At 46.4% G+C, this 11,371-nt stretch overlaps 1 protein-coding gene across 6 annotated transcripts in view; it reads right to left on the reverse strand.

Annotated features, from left to right (window-relative positions):
* Positions 1–9,596, reverse strand: part of LOC144172980 (riboflavin transporter 2-like) — a 92,206-nt gene extending 82,610 nt beyond the window's left edge. For 2 of the 6 annotated variants that reach the window (XM_077701576.1, XM_077701572.1), the window contains exon 1: positions 9,321–9,596. The gene's annotated coding sequence lies outside the window, so the exon portion shown is untranslated. Of the gene's footprint in view, positions 1–1,620; positions 1,847–9,302 lie in introns of those variants that run through there. The other 4 variants (XM_077701569.1, XM_077701568.1, XM_077701574.1 and 1 more) reach the window with 2 other exon arrangements.
* Positions 9,597–11,371: the final 1,775 nt, after the last annotated feature.

Raw genomic sequence — 11,371 nt, forward strand, 5'->3', positions numbered from 1 at the left:
CGTGGGGAATAGCGCTATGATTTTCTGCCCAAGATATCTACATCTAAAGAAGAGCTACAGAGATTATAGTTTGATTGTAAACGACATCCTTTTTGAGTTGAGAAGAACAGGCGTCTGATCGCATTAAAGAAGCCAACGTTCCTCTAATCTCAATTTCAGCGCATCCATTATCGGCCAGCTCTACTTACATTTTGTCCTATAACAGTGGTAGTGGTGCCACGCTAAATCAAAATCTGTGCTTTTCCACCACCAGCATATCAGAATCTCATCTCGCGGGGAAGTAGGCTGTACCGCAAGTCGTACTCTGCTGAGGGACCAACGAGAAAATTTCAGGAAAGAGGCATATAGCAATAATACACGCTGAAACTTCTAGTCAATGTGAATTTGTTTTACCTAATTTCTGGCAGCTCTATCATTGAGCCAATTTTCCATTTATTTCTCATTATTCGTTCACAGCAGCGCTGTGAACGTTTCAGAAGTCTCGTCTGATGCGAATACTGGGCTTGTACGGGCTGAGAACGGCTCCTGAAGGCGCACGCACGAAGTCATGGAAACTACAACGGAACACATTATACGACGTTTGACTGTTCAGGCCAAACCGTGGGGAGTTTCATCTCGTCCATTTACCAGGATAATTATCTGTTGCAGTTTTAATACAAATTACATGCAACTACCGCTTGTAAACCACTAGCAACGCCACAATCCCACCACGAAGCCGACCACGCATGTTTGTTGGATAAAACTGCAGTCCTTCCAGATTTCATTAGAGTAAAATAAGAAGTACCGTATTTTCACTCATATAACCCGCACCACAAATGCAAAAATTTCAGTGGCAGAGTCGGAGTGGGGATAATACGCGGAGTTCTTCTTTAGAGCAGCTTCACGGCAATGCGAGTTGCGCCGTGAACCTCCTACACAGTAACACTGACTAAGCTTTCCATGGTAGCGACGGCGCAAAACATACAAGGACAAGGAAGAAAAAACAAGGACGAGTGCCCTCTAACTGAATTTTATTAGTGAATAGTGCCTTTCGCCTTGTAGTCAGCGTGTTATACTTGCTAAAGGTGCAGTAGCATCGGTTCAGCCTTTCCTGTATCAAATGTGCGGGCAATACGAGAGGATTTTTGTCTTTTCTTGCGGGCTGAAAGTGGGGGTGCGGAGTACATGCAGGGGCGGGTTATACACTCAAAATACGGTATGTCAAACAGAAAATTACATGCGGTCGTTTTCTGTCGTGGTTGCGCCCTGATGAATGGGCTCATACGATGGAAAAGCAACTCAAGGAGCATTTGTAATTTATTTTGCAATAGTGTTTCCCTGATTATTTAACGGCGTTGTTGTCTAGTCATTTCAGCGGAGTCCAATGTCAGTTCGCGATTTTTATCGATGATACGCACAACAGCCACTGTGAGCTCCTGGTTCCAGCGTGGAAGCGAACACCAAATGATTTAAATTATTTTTGTATCATCTACTACGCCACGCAGGTGTACCTCCTGCGAGTAAAACCGTGATTTGAAGCTCTACACAGTATTGATTCGGGTTTCTTAATCGTTCGTGAGATTAGAGCGCCTGTTGCGCCAAGTGCGGTCTAAGCACGGTGAACAATAGAAGCGCACCTACCGTTTTGTCAATGTCAACTGCGCAGACGTGCGAATATGGACGCAGAGCGAAAACTTTCAACCGCTTCTGACGCAACCATTTGCTTGTAAAAATGAATAATAAGGGCCCCTACAGAGTCGCAACACTGCCACCTGAAGCCCACCGAGCATATGTCGAAGCGGAGAACGCGGCACGAAACGCCGTTGCCACAGCACACGGAAACGTTGCGGTCTGCGCTCGCGGAAACACCGCTACCCGTCGAAGGCCATCTGCTGGAACCGGCTCCATACGTCGTCGGAAGCAGGCGCCCGGGAGTGGGAGCCGCTGTTGTCGTTGCGGCGTTCAAGTACAGCGAACTTGATTCTAGTTCACTGTAGTTAAGGGTCATCCGCATGCAGCGACGGCGACAAGCGACGCGATAAACGTAACTCAATAGGTACAACGCACAGATGTGTGGGCGACAGCGACAGGCGAAAAAAATCAACACACTGACGCCAATGCCCCCCGTCGTCACCGCTTGTGGCTGCCGCTCCGCTGGCTTGAGGGCTGCTTCTGGCCGACCCAAAGCAAGCGACCGCTACGGCCGTCGCCTGCCGCTGTCGACGCCCCCGGCGGCCTGTGTATGAACTTTTTCGCCTGTCGCTGTCGCCAACTCGACCCGTTTGCTGTACCCATTGTGTTACGTTTTTCTCGTCGCTCGTCGCCACCGCTGCGTGTGGTTACCCCTTTCGAAGTCTGCGGCGTCGTACTCAAATGTGCTCGGAAATTTCGCCAAATAGTCGAGGCCAAGGAGCAGGACGAGATGAGGGTGACCCAAAACGCGTCATTCTGGAAACGCTGACGTACTGCTCCCTGCGCGTTTATCTTTTGCGGATTGTTCTCATAATATAATAGATTTAAAGCTATGGCGTCATGGTTTAAATTGGTTTTCACAGGTTATTCTGAAAATTAGAAGTTTTCTGTAACACCTTGTTTCGCCCGACTGAATCAGAAACGAATCGCAGACGGCAAATGTCATCTAAAGCTCTTTGCTTCAAGAAAAAAAAAGGCAAAAAAAATTGACACTACCTTAGTTTATCCTTTTCTAAGTGTGTTTTACTTTTTATCCATAAAATCACCACTTTTTGTCGTCATACCCGCTGCCTTTTAAGTGTTTTCAAACTAGCTAATTAGTTACAAGTCACGCCAATTACGTCTCCAATGCAAGTCTTCCTTCTTCCCATAACTCCCTCGGACTCAAGAAATGATGATACATGCATTAGCACACTGTTAATAGCACTGCTGAACTGTGAGGCGTGAGGTCCTAATAGAGTGATACTTGCAATGTTTCTTTTATTTTCTTTCTTCTTGTTTGTTAGTTGCGGTAAACCCTGTGTGTTGATTTCCCGTTTGAATAAATCATTGAATCGTTAGTTAACGTTCGCCCTGCGTGTTCACTCTCCAGCACATGACAGGGGAGTGTAGGTTATTCCTAAACACCCGCTACCCTTTCCTCGGCCAACCCCCATCAAGGCCAAACTTACCTTAAACAAAAGATGGAAGATCTTTCTGTCTAGCCCATCCATTAAAGGAGCCATGAAGAGAAAATACAAGTTGGTTTTATTCGAAAGATTTCGTGTTTTATAGTGCCCCCAGCGCTTGTCCGGATACAAACGGTGCTTTATTCACTGAGAAATTAAACTATTTAGGTTAAAATTTTGATTTTCCCGCTCAATCGTGCGTTTTCGTGGTCCCAAGTGACATCACTGAAACCGACCGCTCTGCAGCCTAGAGTACCTTCATTCACGCATCCGCCGTACAGGGTAGAGACACGTATACGCTGGCGCCGCCATTTTTGGTTGCTCGCTCGCCGGCGAAGCAAGTCATTGTGTCAAAACCGCGCTAAAATTATCGCCGCAACGCGGTTTACTGAAGAAGTTTGAATCATATTGTCTGTTTCGCGTTGCTAGGTCTCGTGGGAAACGAAAAGAATAACGCGCTGAGCCCGTTGGCCCAATTGCGGCGGCACGGGACCGTTCGAGGGTTGTCTCCACCCTGTACAGCGGTGTTGGTTTGTTCCCGCGTTTCTTTACGTTCCGTAACCTAGATGGCGCCACCATACCGTGGCAAGCTTTTGGTTTGTTTTTGCCCGCATTTAAACCTGGCTTGTTTTTGTTCTGGGAGAAAATATTCGTTCCCTGAAACAGTGCTCGCTCGACAAATGGGGTCACGTAAGACACCGTTGCTTGCGTCAATCGGCCAGTGTCGTCTGAGACAACCCCAAGCCCCGTAGTGCTGTGCAGCGAAACCAAGCATGCTGTGCGCAGTACGAACAGCAGAACGCATCAGTACTTCTATGTTTACATGTGCTTTCGTAACTTCCACTGTTTGTCCCATCATTCTTATTGCTTTGTAAAGAATGTGCCCTAAATTTAAGCGCAAATCGCTCGTTCGTCTAGTTTGTAAGTTCTACCTAATTTGCGTCTGCTTCTGCCAGCCTCCGCCAATCGCAGAGCTTAGCCCATGTGACGACATAGGTTCTGTTGCGGGAAATGAGCTGGTGGGTCGCATGACCATTCCCGTTTTTCCTAATTATGTAGCTTATTTGAGCGAAGTTTACGTTAAAAGTGGTGTCAGTATGATTAAAACGAGACAATCTTTTGAATGAACCAAACTTGTGTTTTCTCTTCATGGCTCCTTTAAGGAACAGCTACGGCTTATCACCAGGGGCCAGACGGCGGGATCAGTATATGGATTCACGTTGAAGGAACCACCTACATCCAGTGTGGAGTTCGTACTCAAGGCCACCGGAATTAAGTTTACCCTCGCTGTGGGAGTTCGCAAAAGAGCAGGCATAGCCCGAAAGGTTTAAACCTTACAGGAGCCCTGAACCCCCTCCCTAACAATCACCTCTGTTCTAAGGCAACTGGCCACCCTTTCGCCAATTAAAGATTTATACATACACTCTCTCTACCTCTCTCAGCGCCTTGCCCCGTCCTTTCGCGCAGTTAGAAATGGAACTCTCATGGTGACATGAACGGCCTGAAGGCAGTTGCGTAGAAGCTAGCGTCAGATTTCTCTTCAAAGCTGCCTAAATGCCCCTCGATCTACGCACCTCGACCCCTCTGCCAAGCTGTGGCGCCGTTGTGCCATCTGCACCTGCCTGTATTCCTCGCTCATGCCATGTCAGGATTCCGCTATTTCCTCATGGGGATTTTTTGCTTACAGGGCTCCGCTCAGGCTCTCCCTGTTCATCCGGCACTTTCGTCTTTCTTATTATTTTTAGCTTATGGCTTGAGACACGCACCGCATTTTGCATTGTTTAGGATTCCCTGCCGGAAGCAGCAGGTGGAATTGACAAATCCTCCGCTTAATACCGGATGTGCAGTGATGTTGGATGGAGGCGTGAAGAAAAAGCCTGTGTTATAGTTACGTGAGCGCTTACCATGGGAGCCGTACGGAAGGGTTCCCCAGTGTATCATGCGGCAACTTTCACAGTGTATTGCTTTACTTGTTAAACAGTCGCAAGGTCGAACAATGCAGAGCTCAGCTATGAAACTGAGTCATGTAGAGGTTTAAAGTTGTCTGGTCTCATTATATATTTTATTCTGCGCGCATTGATAAGAGTTACGAATACATTCATTTTTGTAATCATGCTAATATGTGCTTGTCGCTAGGTTTGCTGTTTTAACTCACTGATCCTACGTCAACGCACCAAATGTAAACACAACATAGAAAACACCCAAGCCATGAGGTGTAGTTGCTCAGTTCTCATGCCACACGCCCGAAACGCTGGTATCGTAAAATCGGAATTAAGGAAGCCAAGCATCACAGAAGCCGGGGCTGCGATAACAGCCTCTTAACTTCCCCTACGACTATCCCTCGTGTCGCTTTCACCAAATTCTTCTGATAACATGTCTCGCAGGCGCAAAAATCACGCTCAGTGACGATTATGTAGAATTTCACCATTGTGAATATCCGCACCACCGAATTTTGCGGAGAAAATAGTGCAACTAAGCGGAAAAGGTTAGCGCTCTGGTTTTTCTTTGCGTCGAATATGTATTGTCTTCACTACACGCTTTGTTCAGATTTTATGATACCACTGTTAATGACATCTGCAATATGTTGTTCAAACCTTTGCCCATTTTTCCAACGCAGCCTGTATAGTTTCTAAACTGCTCGGTGCTTTGAATTGAATTTTCTAGGTCCCGATGCGATCCACGAATTTCTGTAAATCGTTTTGCTCCCCTGTTTCTTATCGTTAGATTTTTTACGCGCCCCTTCACGCCTTACTTGTGCATCCTGCGGTAAAATTTGCATTGCTATTTGTTTGCGTCTCTCTCTCGATGTCCATCCCAAGGGCATGTAAAGTATTTGTAGATAAGTAATTATCTGTTTTTGCCACACCGATCATGCGGCCTATATCCTTGCACTGAGGCGCTTTGCATTCGAGGAGGCTCTGAGCACATCAACCGGATCTTATTGAGCAACATCGTAGAAATAACCTAGGTGCCCGCCCATTGATTGTTATGATTACGATCGCTGATTTTTTTTATTCAGTATCATTCAATGGGTTTTTTAAAACCTTTGCTAGGAGTCTAGCGGCTTCCTGAGCATGATTGGTGATATTCCGTTGAGTTTCTACATCTGAGCTGAGCTTCAGAGTCTCCGAAATGTCTACTGCACCCACATAAAAAAATGCTCAGGGTAATAAAAGTGAAGTGAAGGATTGTTTCGTACTGCTTGGCGCCAATGCTGCGTCACGTAGGATATTTACGCTGAAATTGCCTGCATACGTTTCAACGCCGCGGCTTCAAACTCGCGCGTAGAAATGCTGACTAATTTTTAAAAGGTACGTGCATTTACCTTAGCACACACACAAAATGCTGATCGCAGCTTTGACGATGTTGCTCAGAAGTAGTGCAGATGAAATGGTTCATACCACAGGGGAGTAGAAATTGATTGCCGCAAACATTACCATCGAACCAGTTGCAGCGTGGTGAGTACCGCGTCGGTTTTTCGTTAAAATAGATCCTGCAGTGATCACGCATCTCAGTTATCACGCCGCGCGGTATTTGAAGCGGTTTTTCATGTATGAAAAGGGGGGTGTCGAACCGGAACCGAACAGATATTTTTGGCGGAACTGAACCCGGACCATTATTTTTCTGGCATGCTGAATCCAAACCGGAATGTAACCGAAAAAATCAATAACCGTTACCGGTTCCATGCAAAATGGTCCCACTATCGGTTCTTGATAATGCGTGGTTCATAGTCATTCAGGTTTCTTAAGCGAAGGTTGTATTGGCTGGCTTGCGCCGTGGCGAACACCTTGCGGCAGAGCCATAAAATTTATCCACGTGCTCTAATGACGATCTGAGCATGATGATGATGCCCGTGAAGCGTTCTGCACATACCCACTCGGGGGGATTGTCCAAGGATAGTGTTGTCTCCACGCGCTCTTCAGACGCAGTTTTCTCTCGACGCTCACAGCTGGCGCGGGCGCGGGCGCACAAGGGACGCTCTGTATCACGACACCATGAAGCCAACCAGTGTTGCGCTCGCATCCCTCGACATCGCAGGTGCGGTCGCTCGCTCTCGTCGGGCAGTTCACTTTCCAGCGCGGCATGGGTAGGCCGCGCGTGGTTAGCTCAGCCATTGAAGGACGCAGACGTTCAGATAATTGCAAAGAATGATCCGCGATAACGTATAGCAAATAATTGCGCTCGGGTAAAGCTGAGCGAAATGATCGATGTTTTTTCGCATTTATTTCGGTCAGTGCCATTGAAGTTTGGCAAAAGTGTTTTTGTTTTCCTTTCGCGGCCATAGGGTTTTCAATTTTCGTCGGTTTTCTTTTCATTGAGGTCAGGCTTTTTGTGCACCCCTGTGTTTGGTGGGAAGGAGTTCGTTAATTTTCTCTCTTTATGTACCATCAACTTCGTAATCTTGCACTGAATATGTGCCCCTCAGATCACTTACAACCCTATGGACCGTTTATTCGGGGTCTCAATTCGAGGAAAGGGATGCGCACAGATATGCAAATCGTATGTTGCTGGTGGTCGCGCTCGGACTAAATATCACACCCTGGGCTGCGTGCAGGCGATATGAATTACGTCGACTTCGTTCTTGCAGGCACAGGCCTCACTGCGCCTACACAAGAATTATTCATTTAACGCAAAAGTAACGTTACTACCGCAAGAACAAATTTTAGGCAATTATCTTGTGTTATAGTTTGTATTAGGCGACTCAAAAACTAAAATTTTAACTTTGGACTTTTGTTAACCCGGTATACTTTGTTTGCACCGCAGTGGTGTCCTGTGAATCAGCACGTTTAATGAATGAAACTGTGCAGGGGCAACCATGACACCAGATTGCAGCACCGCGCTTAAGCGATAAACATCCTAAAAGTGTGTACCTGTGGCATTTTATAATCCACGGGAACTCAGAGGGCTATGTGGGGCTTTCATACCTTGATAAAAAAAAACTGCTTACACTACTTTGGCTAAAATGTTACCCGCCAATGCACTTGTGTAGTGAAGTGAATCTGACTCTAAGAGGCTTGGTATATAAGAGAGGCTGGGAAGTATTTTTACTCGTTACTAGAGAATTGGAAAATTTTCATACACTTTTTTTAAAGCCTTAGTGGAATAAAAATCGAGGTACAATTATGTTTGGTTGGGCCTGAGAGGTCAACAAAGTCACCTAAATTGGCGCCTGGCGCCATTCCTCGGCGTCATCTACTTACACGCCGTAATTGGTACGTGAAAGGGACCATGGAAACAAAATAAAGCGTGAGCTTGCTTTATTTGAAAGAATTATACCTGTGGTAACTCGCTCTACTCTATTCCACCGCAACAGGATGTTATTTTCACGAATAAAGATAAGTATAGCAAAGCCTGCAAGTTTGACTGTACGCCTACCCAGTCGAAGCAGTGGCGTAGTGCGGAAAAGCAGATTTATCAGCGGGTTATCCCTATGTTACCATTTAAGAGGTCTAATCAAACAAAGTCTGGAGGCCCCACCTAATCTCACAGTCCAAATTTTTCGAAATGGCTTTGTTCACCGGCTGACAACCATGTAAATATGTCCCTGTAACGTCACAACGATTGAGCAAGAAAGTGCCCGAAGAACGCCAACGAGATCATCTATTTTCCCCATTATATAGACCAATTGTTTAACGTTTCCACGAAAATTGACATCTTTGTGGTTGCGACAAAGCCATACCTTTTGAATGAATCAAACTTTTATTTTTTGGTCACGGTTTCCTTGACCGACAGCTTTATTTTTACGCAGTTCGGTTTAATTATTCTTGCTGAACAGGTTCGCGAACCGGTTTGGAGTGTAATTTAGTCGAATGGGAACTGAAGCGGAAAGACATTATTTCACCTGCACCCAAACCGCAATGACACAGGTATTTCTTCCCCGTTCGACACCCCGCTCGAAATAAAACATTACCTTGACTACTGATTGGCATAATAAAGTGAGCAACCACTAGCCCTCAAAGCCAAGCGTATTTGCCTACAAAGGTAGCGCCGCCCCACTACATAAAACACCACCACCGCCCTTGAACTGCAGATGATCATCGAAACCCTCGTATCGCGCAATATGGACTCGCAGCACTCGAGGCGTGCCCAGCTATCGCACTTATCGCGACGCCTAATCGAATCCAGGGCAATGGCACCTCCAGGAATCCAAGCTGCACATGACTATGCTGATAAACCACTCACCTGGAAGCTAGCGCGTACCTAGACTCGCTGGCAGGGCATCAACAACAGCTGGTGCTTCTCGCATTCCAGAGCAGACCGCACTGATCCACTTCCAGCGTAACGCGCCTGCACAGTGGCGCCAGTCAGGGTTCGGCGGCGCGGGGCGCACTCGTCGCGATTCAACACTTCGGTGGCACTTTCGTAGCGCTAGAAGTTCTTCAGCGTTGCATTCCACCTCGTTTTCGTCGTTCGGCTAGCACAGGATAAGACGAACACGAGGCGTACAAGCGCTGGCACACGCGGCGAGATTGCTGTCGTAAAAAAGTCACGGACGCGTAGCTGCTGATTCTGCCCAACAGAAGAAAAGAAAGCCTGCGCCTTATCAGTGATAACGTCCAGCACGCGTCTGCTGCCGCTGGTTTTTCGCAGGAAGGTATGAAGGTAAAAAGGCGCTCGTTTCCCCGCCGCTGAATTGCAGCCTCATTGTCGGCTCTGTCGGTAGCCAGGAGCATCAAGAATCCTAAAGGCGATAAGTGGCGACATTGCCTTGTGCTACTTGATATGCTAAGCTTCGAGAGCCAGCTCCGTTCTTCCGTCTTCGGTCCTTACATGGGTACCTTTAGTCTAATAACTGCTCTTTAAATAATTTTGCGCGTCTCTACATAATTTCAATTAATTTCGAATAAATAAAGGCTGACAACTGAGATTACCCATTCACTGTATATTTCTGTATATTTGGCGTCGTGTGCAAAACTATCACTTTTACACTGCTTGGATCACATTTTTAAAAGAAAGTGGAGCTTAGAGAACCTGTAAAGCTCTTTCAATTCAATACATTAACGCAACTACGCATGTGTACAGTTCATGTCTCAAGTAAAAAATATTTGAAAATTGCTGTGACGTCTAGAGTTCGTTCCTACAGCATCTTTTAAGGTTGTTGCCTACCGTCAAAGGTCACCAGGTTGCAAGTTCAGGGTTTTTCGCCACACAAGAAAAGTCTTGATGACAGTTTTTAAGCACTAGTTTTGTATGAGTAATTTTCTCACGACAATGCCAGTTAATGTTTACCAAACATGACGTATTATGGGCGTACACCATAGGTCGGCGTACTCACTCGTGAGTACACTCATCTGTACTCATTTGTACTCAAACTCACGAGTGAGTACGATGATGAGTGATCACACACCCAGAAAAAACAGTGAGTACGATGACGAGTGAGTACAGGGGTAAGTCCACTACTCGTGAGTACAGTACTCATGAGTACACTACTCATGAGTATGAGTACTCAAGAGTACAGTATTCATGAGTATGAGTACTCATGAGTTTGAGTACTAATGAGTATGAGTACTCATGAGTACACAGTACTCATGAGTACAGTACTCATGAGTACACAGTACTCATGAGTATACAGTACTCATGAGTACACAGTACTCATGAGTATACAGTACTCATGAGTACACAGTACTCATGAATACACAGTGCTCATGAGTATACAGTACTCATGAGTATACAGTACTCATGAGTATACAGTACTCATGAGTACACAGCACTCATGAGTACAATACTCATGAATACTGTGTAATCATGAGTACTGTGTATTCATGAGTATATGCACTCCTGAGTACAGTGGGGCAAACAAGTTTTATCACGAGCTCAAGTCCGGACGCGCGTGTACGAGTCGCAAACATTTAGCGGTGCCACTGTGCAGCTTAACTGTCAAGGATGGTAAAATTAGGCAACGAAAACTGCACCTCCCTCCTTTCCCGGTCCCTGTTTGGCGCTGTAAGCGTTTTTCGGCGGTCGCTCGCAAAGGGGTCACGGTGAAGAGGGAAAAAGGAGGGGGTGAGGGCCCGGCGGGAAACGCGGCCGCAGTTGCTCTTCTCTGATGGGACTTGTTGACTGCCGCAGTTGTTTTTGTTGCCGCGGCCTGTGAACGCGTGGCGGCTTCATTGCGCTTGCTCCCTTCCAATTGTTTTAGGGGAGAGGCGGTGGAGGCTGCTAACAACGCACGAACTAGGCGTACTGAAGTCCCTCTTTTTCGGTCTTCAGAAGTTTCCGTAGACGCATGTCACGCTGTGTAGTCGTTTCGT

The sequence above is a fragment of the Haemaphysalis longicornis genome, unplaced genomic scaffold (genome assembly GCF_048455015.1).
Source record: "Haemaphysalis longicornis isolate Haplotype H1 unplaced genomic scaffold, Haemaphysalis longicornis Haplotype H1 scaffold_28, whole genome shotgun sequence".
Classification (NCBI taxonomy): domain Eukaryota; kingdom Metazoa; phylum Arthropoda; class Arachnida; order Ixodida; family Ixodidae; genus Haemaphysalis; species Haemaphysalis longicornis.